Source organism: Diceros bicornis, chromosome 6 (genome assembly GCF_020826845.1).
Source record: "Diceros bicornis minor isolate mBicDic1 chromosome 6, mDicBic1.mat.cur, whole genome shotgun sequence".
NCBI classification, from domain to species: domain Eukaryota; kingdom Metazoa; phylum Chordata; class Mammalia; order Perissodactyla; family Rhinocerotidae; genus Diceros; species Diceros bicornis.
This window is the reverse complement of record NC_080745.1, coordinates 85,981,826-85,995,427: the sequence shown is the minus strand read 5'-3', so window position 1 is coordinate 85,995,427 and position 13,602 is coordinate 85,981,826. Positions and strand designations below refer to the sequence as shown.

Genomic DNA, 13,602 nt, shown 5'->3' with positions numbered 1-13,602 from the left:
AGCATCCTCCCCTGTCTTCCTGGTAACAGGGAGGGCACGTTGCTGCCTGGAATGAGGGAGCTCCTTGCAGTTGAGCGGCCGTGCTATTAGGTTTTAGCCTACCAGGTCTAAGTGGAAGTGTTGTGAACATCTCTGGGAAATCTGCTTAAGGTTTCTGTTCTGTGTAGCCCAAATTAATCCTCCTCAGCACAGCCTTAGCATCTTCATCCATATTTAATGGGCGAGGAAGCTGGGACTTGAGGGGTTAAACAACACATGTGGATGCCACGAGGTGAGTGCATGAAATTTCGGGGCTGGAGAGGTCAGGTCATCTCACCTCAAGAACCATGCTGCCTTCAACATACCGTACCATCTTGCCTTTTTAAACAGCAGCATTATTGAGATATAATTTGCATACCATAAAAATGTACCAATTTAAAGTGTACAGTTTGATATGTTTTATCAAATGCCTGCACCCATGTAACCACCACCACCACCAAGATAGAGAGCATTTCCATTTCCCCAGAAAGTTCCCGGCTGCTTCTTTCCCCCGCCCTCCCCCAGCCTCAGGCAACCACTGACCTGCTCCCTGTCACTATAGATTAGTTTTGCCCGTTCTAGGATTTCATATAAATGGATTCATACAATATCTACTCTTTCGAATCTGGCTTCTTTAGCTCAGCAGAATGTTTGGGGCTTGATCCAAATAGTTGCTGGTATCACTAGTTCGTTCCTTTTTCTTGCTGACTAGTACACCACTGTATGGACAGACCATGATGGGTTTATTCACCTGTTGAAGCATGTGTGGGTTGTCCCCAGTTTAGGGCTGCCACAGACATTTTTGTGCAAGTCTGTGAGGACATATGTGTCCATTTTTCTTGAGTAAATGCTTAGGAGTGGAATTGCTGTGTCACAGGGTAGGGTTATGGTTAAGTTTATACAAAACCAGCCAACAGTTTTCAAAAGCATTCCATGATATTTTGCCTTTTTAAAAACTTATTTTGAAAATCTGATTTTTAAACAAATTAATTTTGAAATTCTTGATTTATTTAGATGAGGTTCAACCTATGCCCCTCTGGGTGACCTTCTGTGGACACATAGTCCCTTAGATCTTGAAGATCAGGCTTGAAATCTACTGTGGACTAAATGTTCCCCAAATCCATATGTTGCAGCCCTAACCCCCAATGTGATGGTAGTAGGAGGTGAGACCTTGGAAAGTAACTGGGATTAGATAAGGTCATGCGGTTGGAGCCCCCATGACGGGATTAGTGCCCTTACAAGAAGAGGAAGAGACCAGAACTCGCTCTCTCTCTGCCATGTGAGGACATAGCTAGAAGGCAGCTGTCTGCAAGCCAGGAAGTGGCCTCTCACCACAAGAGGCCATACTGGCACCTTGATTTCCAACATCCAGCCTTCAGAACTGTGAGAAATAAATTTCTACTGTTTAAGCCACCCAGTGTACGGTATTTTGTTACAACAGCCTAAGCTGACTAAGACAAAATCCTTGTTCAGCCTCTAAATGTGACCTTAAACAAGTTGTTTAACCTCAATGGGAATTAGCTTCTTCAGCTATAACATGTCTGACAATGATAATAATATCCACCTCACCTGGCTGTTGTTGGAATTCAGTGAGATACTATTTGTGGAAATGCCTGGCACATCATGGTTGCTTGTTATCTTGACATTAGCTTTATGATGAGGGAATTTTACTGGAGAACAAGGCATCTTTTGTACTCTACGGTTGAAGAGCAATCCATCATCACATTTTATAAGTAGTAGAAATAAGTCCTTTCAAATGGATTTGCTTCAACAGTTCATATTAGAATTGTTGACACTTCTTGGAGTCATCATAGTCTAGATGGTTATGTGTAACTCAGCAGGTGGGAAGGCTGTTGACAACATTAATTGTTTCATAAATAGTGTCAGGATGGGATTTTTTTCCCCTTTGGCTTAAACCAAGTTACTGAAAAACCAATACTTTGCCATATGTTTATACTTTTCTTGGCACATAAACCAGATATTTTACAGACAGGGATGGGTAATAAAAAGCAAGTCTTCACTCAAGTCACAGGTTTGATTCTCCATCAAAGAAAAACACCCATAACCATCCCAAATCCACTGAAATTTTATCAGACTTGGTTGTAAATCTCAGACGTTGGAGACAGTACCTTAAGTAGAAATGGCCACAGAACTAAGGAAACCTCCAGGCCCCTTCTAGGTAGGTGATACGTCAAGTAAAATTCTGAACATGTGCTCCAATTTCTCACTGGCTTTCAGTATAGCAAATAAGTTAGGTGAAATAAATTTGGTGTTAGTAAGGATAACCAAAGAATTGTCACAATTACTAAGGTAAACTTGGTGACTCATTGGAATTTTTAATAGTTGAATTGCTATTAGTAGATGACTCCGAGGAGAACTGGCTGGCCTCCCGACTGGCCTGTGGTCATTTGCCATCACAGAGGAATTGCATCATGTGCACATTCAACCTAAGTGCATTCCCCAGCAGCCAGAGGGTGAGAGAGATTGATTCTGAGCGTGTGCCCTGGGCTGAGCGTGGGAGCCAAGACCTGACCTTGCTCTTCCCTCCAGAGTCTCCTTTCTATGCCCCTCTCCCAGTATGGGAATCGCACCAACGCTGAGTGTGACTCTAGGGTTTCAAGTTTTGTCTTCCTCATATCACTGGCCCCAAAATGCCAACCAACTATTCTGTGATGGCGCTCTGCCCCCAAGCCTGGGGAAAACCCCGGTACCCGAGCCGGGCTGTTTGGGAGAAGACATGTCAGTCTCCCAAGTGGCAAGTAAATGTGCCATGGATACTACACCTGAGGCTGATTTAAAGAACTTTCCAGGGTGATTTTGTCGCTTTTCACCACCCTCATTTCTGACCTGCGCCTTTGCTCCTCTGCCTGGAAGGACTGCCTGCTCTCCTGCCCCCACTAATTCAGGCCCAGTCCAGATCCAGCCTTTGGAGCCTCCTCACTGACCACAGCACCCCTCACCCCTCATTTCCTCTAGGGGCGGGCCAAGGGCTTTCTCTGTGTGTTCACAGAAAGTGAGCTTTGGAGCCAGAAGGGCCCTCACAAATTATCATCCTACGGCTTCCCTTAGCAATGAGCCTCCACTTCATAAAGGTGAACACAGGACCACAGCAGATGCAACAGATAGGAGAGGAGCCACCCCAGGGAAGCTGGGGGCAGGGCTGGGGTTTCAGCCAAGCCCACCATTTCACCGATAGCAACAACGAGAAAATGTGCCTGCAGCCTCACATTTCTGACATTTGTAAGCAGAATACAATACAATTGCAAACATTTAATTTTTCTGGAAGAAATTGCCAGAAACTGTTGACGGTGATTCCCTTTGTGGAAGGGGCTGGGGTCTCCGTCGCTTTTGATTTTTTTCATACTCTTCCACTGAAGAGGCAGAAGAGCATCATGGTTACACTAGTGGGCACTAGAAACAGGTTGCTGGGTTCAAAACCCCGGCACTGCCCCATCTTACTGGGAGAACCTTGGCCATGTCCTCACATTCCCTGTGCGTCCATTTCCTTGTCCATAAGCCAGGATAATTACTGTGTTTGCCTTGCACAATTTTTTAATCTGAGAAAAACACAAGTGCTCCGTAAATATTAGCTACCTCTCTCTTCTATTGAACTTTCTGAGTATACCTACCCCCTTTATTTTAAAAAGGTCAATATGTATTTTCTATGAAATATGATTATGGAGTTTTCTTCTTTATAATGTTTTCTTTTTATAAAATCCTAATAAGCATTTAAGAAAATAAAATATAATTGCCTCAATGTTTGTACAAGAGATACCCATATGAGTAGGGGGAAGAGAGATGGAGTGAGGACAAACGTCTCTATTTTTTGGGGTCACATAGACAAAAAACCCAATAGGAGGGTACTGGCCCCCCAGGCTCCCTGGATTGTGCTGTCTCACTGCCCCATTTTGGCTGGGCCTCTGCTAGTCTCCCTGGCTGCTCTGGAGATGGGCTGGCCGCATGAAATATCTCTGGGGATCATTAGTCTGGGAAGGATTTATTCCAGAAGAAATCAGGCCCTCTGCCCCCCTGCCTCTGACAAGACTGCTGAAACTTTTTTTTCTTCAACTTACATTTTAATTAAGAAAGTCACCCTTTGGTGAAAATTGCAAAATTCTTGTACTTAAGAATCGATAAAATGTGCGCAGTCTAAAATGAGATTAATAATGGCTAAACTATCTATTTTGGGTGTAATTATTTATTCATCAAAGAAAACCAGCTGCTTAAAACCGTAGTCCATCATGAGCGCATCGGACACTTCCACTTCAATTCTGCTGTTAAAATTCCCCTCTATTGCTCCATCTGGTGTTAAATATAAAAAGCAGGAAGGTTCATTCTCTACCTGCATACATTTTAAATAAGAATTTCAACATTATCTTGTCCATTTAAAATAATTGTATGAAAATGTGAAGAAATATGATCTTGTAAAAGCTGCAGTCTGACGCACCCAGGGGGTGAGCGAGAAAGAGCAAGGCCGCTATTATTTAAAATTCATGGAGACCATGGCAAGATTGATCGCCAGAAGCTCCTTCCCAGGACTGTCCCGGAGCCTTCAGGCGGGAGGCTGAGGCCTGGCCAGGGGCTCAGCCAGGGCCCCAGACCCCAAAAAAGCCTGAGGACTTTCACTGCTTGGCCTGGGCAGTGACAGGGCCTGGGCGGATCCCTCAGGATTCTTGCCCTGCGTGGATCCCCATCAGGCCTGCCTACGGGAAGGAGAAGAACCGAGGTCTCTGTTTGGGGTTTGGGTAAGCCTGAGCCTCCCTGTCACACCCCATAGGCTGGGGTGGGTGGAGGCTGGGGTTGTGGAGTAGGGAGTCAGGCTGAGGCTGGGGAGAGAAAGGCAGAGGATGTAATGTCTCCCTTTCAGGGCTTTAGCTGGAGTCTGAATAATTTACCATCCCCTCGCTGTTATCACCGGCTCCTAGAGGGAAGAGGAGCTGGGAATCACAAAATATTTCCCCTCGCCTTTGTCTGTCCCTCCTAGCAGGCCTCTGCAATGGAGGGGTCCTGGACAGAGCCAGTGACTTTGGGTTCAATTCCTGTTTTCTTTCTGTGTGATTGTATTCGCTTCCTATGGCTGCTGTTATGAAGTACCACAGATTTAGTGGCTTAAAACAGCACAGCTTTATTATCTTACAGCTCTGCAGGTCAGAAGTCCAAAATGGGTCTGGGTCTCATCAAGGTGTCTGTGGGCCTGAATTCCTTCTGGAGGATCTAGGGGAGAATTCGTTTCCTTGCCTTTTCCAGCTTCTAGCAGCTGCCACATGCCTGCCTCCCAGTCCCTTCCTCCATCTTCCAAGCCAGCAATGAAGGGATGAGTCCTTCTCACAAGGAGTCACTGACTCTCCTGCCTCCCTCTGTCCCCTATGGACCCTTGTCATCACAAGGACCATCCAGAATCCTCTCTCCATCTCAAAATCTTTAACTTCATCACATCTGCAAAGTTCGTTTTGCCATGAAGGTGACATATTCACAGGTTTAGGGGATTAGGATGTGGACTTCTTTGGGGGCCATTATCCTGCCTACCTGGTGACCTTGGACAAAGTCACTTGGCCTTTCTGGGCCTCTGTTTCTCTGACCTAAGATGGAACGTGCCCAGTACCTCATGACGTTCTTGTGAAGATTTAAGGAGATAGAGCAATAAGTATGTTTTGTAATTTGTTAAATTCCTTACAGAGAGAAACTATTTTGGGTGCATTTAAAGAAACTCAGTTGAAAAGTCCTCTTCCAGAGGCAGCATGCAGAGCTGGATTCTGCTTAATTGCATTTAACATTTTTTCCTTCCTAAACCAGTCTGTGTCTGCAGGCAGCTCGGTTCCTGCTCTAACACCTCATATTGGGGGTAAACTGTGAATTTCAGGGAGCCTTACTTGTGCACATGCAGGCAAGACATTTTAGCACATACTCTTTGCTTTTCAGTCCCCAGATGGAGCCCAGGACAGAGCTGCCCACACATGTAGAAAGAAGCAATTGGTGAAACCAAGGCTGCATGGCAGCAATAGTAAAGCAAGCCTATGCCCTGCTGACGGGAAGAGGAGGCCTGTGGTACAAGTACCAGCTCTGCCATTTTGTGGTTGACCTTAGGCAGGTCACTTCTGGGCTTCTCCTCCACTTCCCCATTGATAGAATGATGGCGAGTGAGGTATTGGTCCCTGCCCCTAGCCATTCATTAATGTCTTCAAGATGGCAGATGAAGACACCGGGGGCTGAATTTCAAGTGCCTGGTTTATTTGGGTGCAGTTGCAGCTTCATAATCCCCAAAGTCCTGTCATCACAGAAGGTCCAGGAATCTGGATCTAGAACTTGACTCTAAGGAATTCACTGATTCAGTTTCCCAAAGTGTGCCCATGGATCACCTGTCACCTTTGGAGATGGGTGGGAATTTGTTAAAATACAGATTCCCAGGGCCGGCCCCATGGCTTAGCGGTTAAGTGCGCGCGCTCCGCTACTGGTGGCACGGGTTCAGATCCCGGGCACGCACCGACGCACCGCTTCTCCGGCCATGCTGAGGCTGCATCCCACATACAGCAACTAGAAGGATTTGCAACTATGACATACAACTATCTACTGGGACTTTGGGGAAAAAAAAAAAAAAGGAGGAGGATTGGCAATAGATGTTAGCTCAGGGCTGATATTCTTCAAAAAAAAAAAAAAAGCAAAAAAATACAGATTCCCAGGACCCCTCTCAACATCTGGGCCGGAGCCTAGGAATCTGCATTTGAACACAAAGCTCCCCAGGGATTCTGATATGCTCCCAAATTTGAGAACCACAGCTCTGACCACAGCGTCAGCTGCATGAAAACAGGGCTTGATGCACTTCTGTTTGAAACTTTCAGCCTTCTCCCTAGGCCTCTGAGAGCCTCCTTCGCAGGACTGAATTGAGCGTTGACTTTCACAACCCTACCCAGCCTCTGTCTCTCCAAGACCATGTGTCCTCGGGTCCAGGAAAGAAATCCCCCTATGGGAAAAGAGCTCTTGGAATAAGGAATTTCCATATGAAGCAGAGATGCACAGGGGCTGAGTCAGCTGGCCCCACCTCCGTGTCTCCTCCCAGCAGGTGAGTGGCCACCTGTCTCCATCATGCCCGAGGCTGCCCAAGAGCTCCTCCTCCCCTCCCCATATTTCCCTTTAAACTCTGTCATTTGTACAGCCTATTAACCTTTAACTTTATGACTACCCAAAGATGAAATACTGGCAGCATTTAAGGCTGAGAATACTCCAGCCCTACCTTCTTAGTTTGCAACAGGGGTGAAGCACTTTCTCTTAAATCAGTCATTTTTAATATCAGTCACAGAGACACTACTCGTGGAGAGTATTTTTGGCTCCACATCGCCAGCTGATTCATAATAAATGTGGCAGCACTGGTTCCCACCTCCATACTGCCCCTCGGAGCAGGAGTTCCTCCCGTTAGCTCCTGGGATAAAGTCCTCTATGTATTATACCACCTCCACATAATGGAATGAGGACCTACCAGGGCTGTGTCGTATGCATGATGTCAAATCCTCATAAAGACTCTGATGAAATATGTATATTTACCTCCATTTTAGATAAGGAAACTCAGGCTCAGAGAAGTTAAGTAGTTTGACTAATGTCACCCAGCTATTGAGTGACTAGGCAGGGACTGGATCCTAGGTCTATTTGACTCCAAACTTTGTGCGAATAAGCCAAAATCATCTAAGTTCACCTTTATCAGCCTAGTCATACTAGATCTTTGAGTGACAGTTGCTGTCTGAATTTGATGTGAGAGTGTCCCAAGAATGCACCAGCTTTAGCAAGAAGATGCCCCCTTGGGGGCGAGGGTATGGGTGGAAAGTCTTAGACCCAAGTGAGTTTGAGATCCAGCTCTGAGACTTGCCTGAGGATGACCAACCATCCTGGTTTGCCAGGGACAGCCTTGGTTTCAGCCCTGAAAGTCCCAGCTGAACAGGGACAGTTGGTCACCTTCCTTACCAGGGACATCCTGCCTCTGAGCTTCAAGCTCCCGGCCGTGAAGTGGGGACAGTGCTGCTTGCTTCAGTGGGGGGCATGAGGCTCCTCCCACAGAGCGGTGTCTGGCAGCCCGCGCTCACCCACAGAGGGTGCCATCAGGACCCCAAGGGAGACTGGTTACCAGGGAAGCTGGGTAACCAAAGGCAGGTCTGAGGCCGAACAGGGCACCTGGGAACCAGCAGGGGCTTGGTCTGAAGAGAACACAGCTTTAGCTGCTCTGTGGTTCTCTCTAGACTGATCACCCTCCTGACATATTCTAGACTCACACATCATGTCTGTTTTATTTATTGCCCCGACTAGCAGGTAAGCTCCAGGAGGTGGGAATTTTTGTCTGTTTGCTCCACTGCTGTACCACTGGCCCCTAGAACAGCACCTGGAACTTAAGTAGGCTCTCAGTAACTTTTGTTGTATGAATGAATGAATGAACCAGGGACCTGGGCTACTGGGTTCTCCACGGCTATTGAGAAGCATCACCAGGTGGCCAATGAACTCAAGCAGAGCTGCTGAGGGGCTGTGAGGGGCCGCTTAATCCAAGAAGATGACTGTGATGGGGGTGGGAGCACTACGTTGCTGCTCCGGAACCTGCTCTCCATCAATGCCACCTGGTGGCCTGGATTCTTTGTGGCATTTCTCTCCCACAGACCACAGATCCCTGAAGCTGAGTCTGGGCTGTGGCCCCCTCTCGGATCTAAGCATACTGTCTCCCAGCCCTGGTGTTGAGTTCCTGACCAGTCAGGCCTTTTCTATTTGAAGCTATGACCCGGGGTACCTGGCATGACCCTCAGGATGTCTGCACCTGCACAACAGAGCCTGCGACAGAGCTCTGTCACATCTGGCCCCCACATACCTGCTGATTACAGCCCGCCTGTCTGGCCTCAGCAGTGGGCAGCAGCGAAGGCCCAGCTCAACAGAATTCAAAGCGAATTAGGAACAGAGACACTGGTATGGGTCTAGTTCATGAATTAGGCCCAACTGTGATGTTCCTAACTTTTTAACATTTATGTAAAAATTTCCCTCTTGTTTTGGTGCCATTTTACGGTTAGTGTAAGGCCAGTCTGAAAGATAATATATTGTGACTGTTATATTATTTATTTTCAAGCCAACTTATTGATTGTTGCGTGCTGAAAATGACAAATGGTGTCTGTGCGAGGCACGGTCAGCAGGTTCTATTAAAGAAATGATAGTATTGCTCATGGATTGTTAAAAGGTTCAGTTTAGGTTCTTTATAGGTTTATATCCATCACTATTTAATGACCAAATGATGAAAAATATGAGCTGTGGGGACAATTTTTTTCTGTTGGAGTTTTATGTTTAAGCAGTTAGCAAAATAAGATATTCCGTTTTGGTGGGGGAGTAGGGTGGCAGCGTGGGGACCACAGTAAGATTTTATTTCTCCAGATTTAATAAATTGTAATAATTAATGTTGCAGATATTTAACCAAGCAAGAGGATGCTGAAAAAGGAGAGTGCTGCCAGGCTAGGAGAGAAGCCATGAGAACCCCCCAACCAGGGCACCTGCTGCTGAAGGTTCTACTGGTTTCTACACTGGATTGTAACCATCTGCTTCTTGTGGCTTTGGTGGTGGGGGTATGGGGCTCATGCTAGGATGACGAGTCAAAGGACAGGCCTCCTGGGGAGCAGTCTCCCCTGCTGGGTGGGAAGAGGAGGAGTCCACAAGTCAGAGAAGGGACTGCAGGCTCTGCACTTATGGTTGACTGTCTGCAAAGCCAGAGGCCCCCAAAGCACCCGGAGGGAGGAGAGCTGTCACTGGACATTCTCTGAGGGGCTCAGGAAGCTGTTGCAGATGACTGGGCATCCGGTGCCGAGAGGCTCAGCCTTGGCCTTTTATATGCTGAGCCAAGGAGAGCAAGAAAACCCTAAACTGTCTGCTGGTGACTTGGGGACTCCCACCAGCCTGCTGTTGTCTCAGACAGTCAGGGCTCTGCAGTGGGAGAGCACTGGGGCAGGCCCACTGAGAATGCCTGTGGCAGAGGGAGTGGAGAGGCCATTTCTCCCTGGGGTCTCTAATAGAACTACTCTCAGGAGGCATGGGGCCGGCAGAGGAGGGCCTGCAGAACAGCCTCAGCTCTCAGGTCTCTGTAGGGAGGCATCAGTGTGCTGGTTCCTCCCTCCCACTGCACCAGGTGAGGCTCCTAAAAGAGTAGCTCAGCTTGGGGCCCACAGTACCCCCTTTCTGAGGTGCTCAAGGGGCCCACCATAGGGCCCTCCCTCTTCTAGGGACCCTGAGCCTGGCTCCAAAGGACAGGTGCTAATTAGGAGTGGAGTGTCTGGGCAGGAGGGTTGAAGGCGGGTAACAGGATTTGAAGATGTTTACCAAGTATGGCAGAGGCTGAGAGCTGGCCACCACAACCTGATTATTCTCCTGGGCAGTAGCCAAACTACATTTCCCGGCCTCCCTTGCAGTTACCTGGGGCCACATCACCTCTTGATATCTCTGAATCCCAGGCCTGGCCCGTGAAGATCTCCCACACTCCATCTTCAGTGTTCTCCTTCCACTGGCCAACAGTCATGCCCAGGGTGACTTCAGAGGCCACGTATTGAAATTGGGAGGGCCTCTGCTCTCTACCCTCAATGACAGTGGGGAAACAAAGCCTTCACCGCTACCCCACAGCCAACCTAAACTGCCTTGAACTATTTACATAAATGTGAAATAAACTTTGTTGGGGCCATTACTCATTTTGGGGTCTGTTAGTCTATCTCAACTAACATCCAGGAGTATATGGTCCAATTCTGTGGAGAATGCCTGTATTAGTTGCAATTCTTTCAGGAACTCAACTCAAACCAGCTCTAAAGAAAAGGGAATTTTCAGATAGGGTTGGCCTCAGGCACAGATGGATCCAGGATAAAGGTCTGCACTATTCCACCCACTCTCCATGCAGTTCTTGATCTAGGATCTGCTTTTCTGTCTAAGTTGGCATGAGCCAATCCACACCCACTCCCAACTCCCACCAAAAACTAAAGACCTGTGATTGGCCCAGCTTGAGTCATGTGGCCATTCCTGACCCAATCACAGTGGCCAAGCAGATGGAGCCCTCTGATTGGCCAGCCATATACCTCTGGCTATGGGGAGAGCAGAAGGGGTTCCAGGAGGACATAGCCTGAGTGGCCAAAAACAGTGGCCACCACACAGTGGAGTTTTCTCCTGTTCACTGATTTATTCTTACTCTCAGGCCTTTGTTGAGGTAGAGAAGGTGGTTCACAAACAGAAATCATTTGACTTTCTGTAGTGACGTGAAGAATCACATGAGGAGGAAGCCTGTGCTGAGGTGCTTAGCTGTGCAACTCCCACAAGGCCCTCAGCCTCTTTGTTTCCTCATCAATTTGTTCAGGAGGGCTAATCACATCACCCAGGGAAGCTATAAGGATCGAGTTCGAGAGCTATGTGGAAGATCATGGCGTGTGGAAAGAGATGTGCAAGGGAGACAGGCTGTCGTCTCCATGCACCCCACCCCCACAAGGCCCTCCTCCAGGGGCTACGCTGCCAGGCACCCCTCCCTGAGAAGGGGTACCACGCCCTCTCCCAGGACCCCATGGCATGTGAGAGTGGTCAGATTTCCTAGTCCTCAGGAGTGGCAATGCCCTTGGCACTCACCCTGGCAGCCTGGCCAAACCCCAGGAAATGCTGCTGGTTGAGGATGTGAGGGTCTCCCAGGCAGAGGGGTCAGTCCTGCAGAGAGGTGGGCTGCTTCAAGTTCCATGCCTGGGACTCCAAATATGCCATTATCTCCCTAATTTAAGATAAAGGGTTTTCCTTAAGGACAGAATGACTTGTTGGAAAGTGTTTGGGCTTTGGTGGAGGTCCTAGGTCTGCCCCTTGTCAGCTCTGTGCCCCTTAGTCAGTTGTTCATGTTCCCTGAGCTTCAGTTTCCTGAACTGTAAAATGGGCACCTCGCAGGGCACAGTTGTGAGAATTAAGTGAAATGTGAACTGTGAGAGCACCTGTCACCCTGCCTGGCATGAGCGGGTGCCCAACAAACACGGTTCCTTCTGGCAAACATGTAAATAAGTGTAAATAGAACAGGCGGCCTTACTTGTATGCATGTTGATTACACTTACTCCAAAATAGCTTTCCCAGGGGAGCGTGAAGAGTCAACATTAGCAGTTTATACTTTGGGATGAAACTCTGCCATTTTTCCTACTGTCATCTGAAAAATGCCAACATTCCAGGGAGATCCTCAGCCCTTTCCCTGTTGTATTAACAAGTGACCACAAATTGGGGACCTAGAACAACAGAGATGTATTCTTTCCCAGTTCAGGAGGTCAGAACTCAAATCCAGGGGTCGGCAGGGTTGGCTCCTTCCGGAGGCTCCAAGGGAGAATCCGTCCGTGCCTCTCTCCCAGCTCCTGGTCGGTGTCGGCGATCCTGGGCTTGTAGCTGCATCACTCCTCTGACTCTCCATCACGTGAACTTCTTCCCTGTGTGTATTTGTGTGTCCTCTCTTCTTAAGGACACCAGTCATTGGATTTAGGGCCCACCCTAATCCAGTATGACCTCGTCTTAACTAATCACATCTGCAAAGACTCTATTTCCAAGTAAGGTCACTTTCTGAGGTTCCAGTGGACATGAATTTGGGGGAGACACTATCCAAGCTACTATACCTATCCCCGGTGGGAGAGGAAGGGATAAAACTCAGGGCCCAGGGAGGCAGAGGTAGAAGTCCTGGGTGGTGCAGGCAAACTTCGCTGACTGCACAACTTTTTCCAGGTCCATTTTAAGATGACAGCCCCAAGAGACACTCTTGTCCTCTAGAAAAGAATGTATTCCTCTGTAAGAATACACTAAGTGTCTCCTCATTAGGCACGGCCCTCCAAGGAAGGAGAAGGAAGAGGAAACTTCCACTCTTTCTCACTTGTTCCCATGCCCCTTCCCTCACTTTCCACATTCACTTGACATCTTCTAGGCAGCAAAACAGACCCCTCCGAGGGGTGGTTCTATTGCTAGGAGCAAAGCCCGCTCAGACTAGCTTACGTAAAGGGGGCTTTGTTAGGACACAGAGAAATTCACAGAGCCCAGGGCAAGAATATGATGGTCCTCATGACGGCCAGGAACCAGGAAGCAGCTGCTCTCTGCATTTCTGGGGCCCCACAGCCTCTCATTTCCACTTCCGGCCGATAGAGAGGCACCCGCTGGGTCGGGCATTCATCTGATGTCCAGCAGTCACTACTTGCTAATTGTGTAAAGACAGCTCAAACGCAGATGCTGGGTCTCCCCTGTGAAGGCACATGTGGGCACTCTACTGGAGAGGGGTTAGGCAGACAGGCGCCCTAGAAAGGCTCTAGAAGGACCTTAAAATAATTCCCTTGCCTCACAGAGAGACCCAGGGAGAACACTCATGAAACCCGCATGTACCGGCCTGGTGCTCCTGTCTCTTTCTACCAAGACTCCGCGGGTCTCAGCTTTGCTCAGAACAGTCAGTCCAGCCTGTGGCCGGTTACTTGAAGCAAGTCTCCAGGTAAACTCCTCAGAATGAGAACGCTGGCTTCGTGTGTGTACATTTGTAGGTGTGTAGTTACTTTCCCATCTATTTATTTTCAATGATGCACTTCTTCCTGTGTCAGAGGTGGGCTGGTTATC

At 48.1% G+C, this 13,602-nt stretch overlaps 1 long non-coding RNA gene across 1 annotated transcript in view; it reads left to right on the top strand.

The window, feature by feature from the left end:
• The window catches only part of LOC131406834 (uncharacterized), a 38,131-nt gene that overhangs the window by 21,445 nt on the left and 3,084 nt on the right, over positions 1-13,602 (top strand). Inside the window, exon 2 of the long non-coding RNA XR_009220359.1 lies at positions 9,437-9,558. This is a non-coding gene — a long non-coding RNA (uncharacterized LOC131406834). The remainder of the gene's footprint in view (positions 1-9,436; positions 9,559-13,602) is intronic.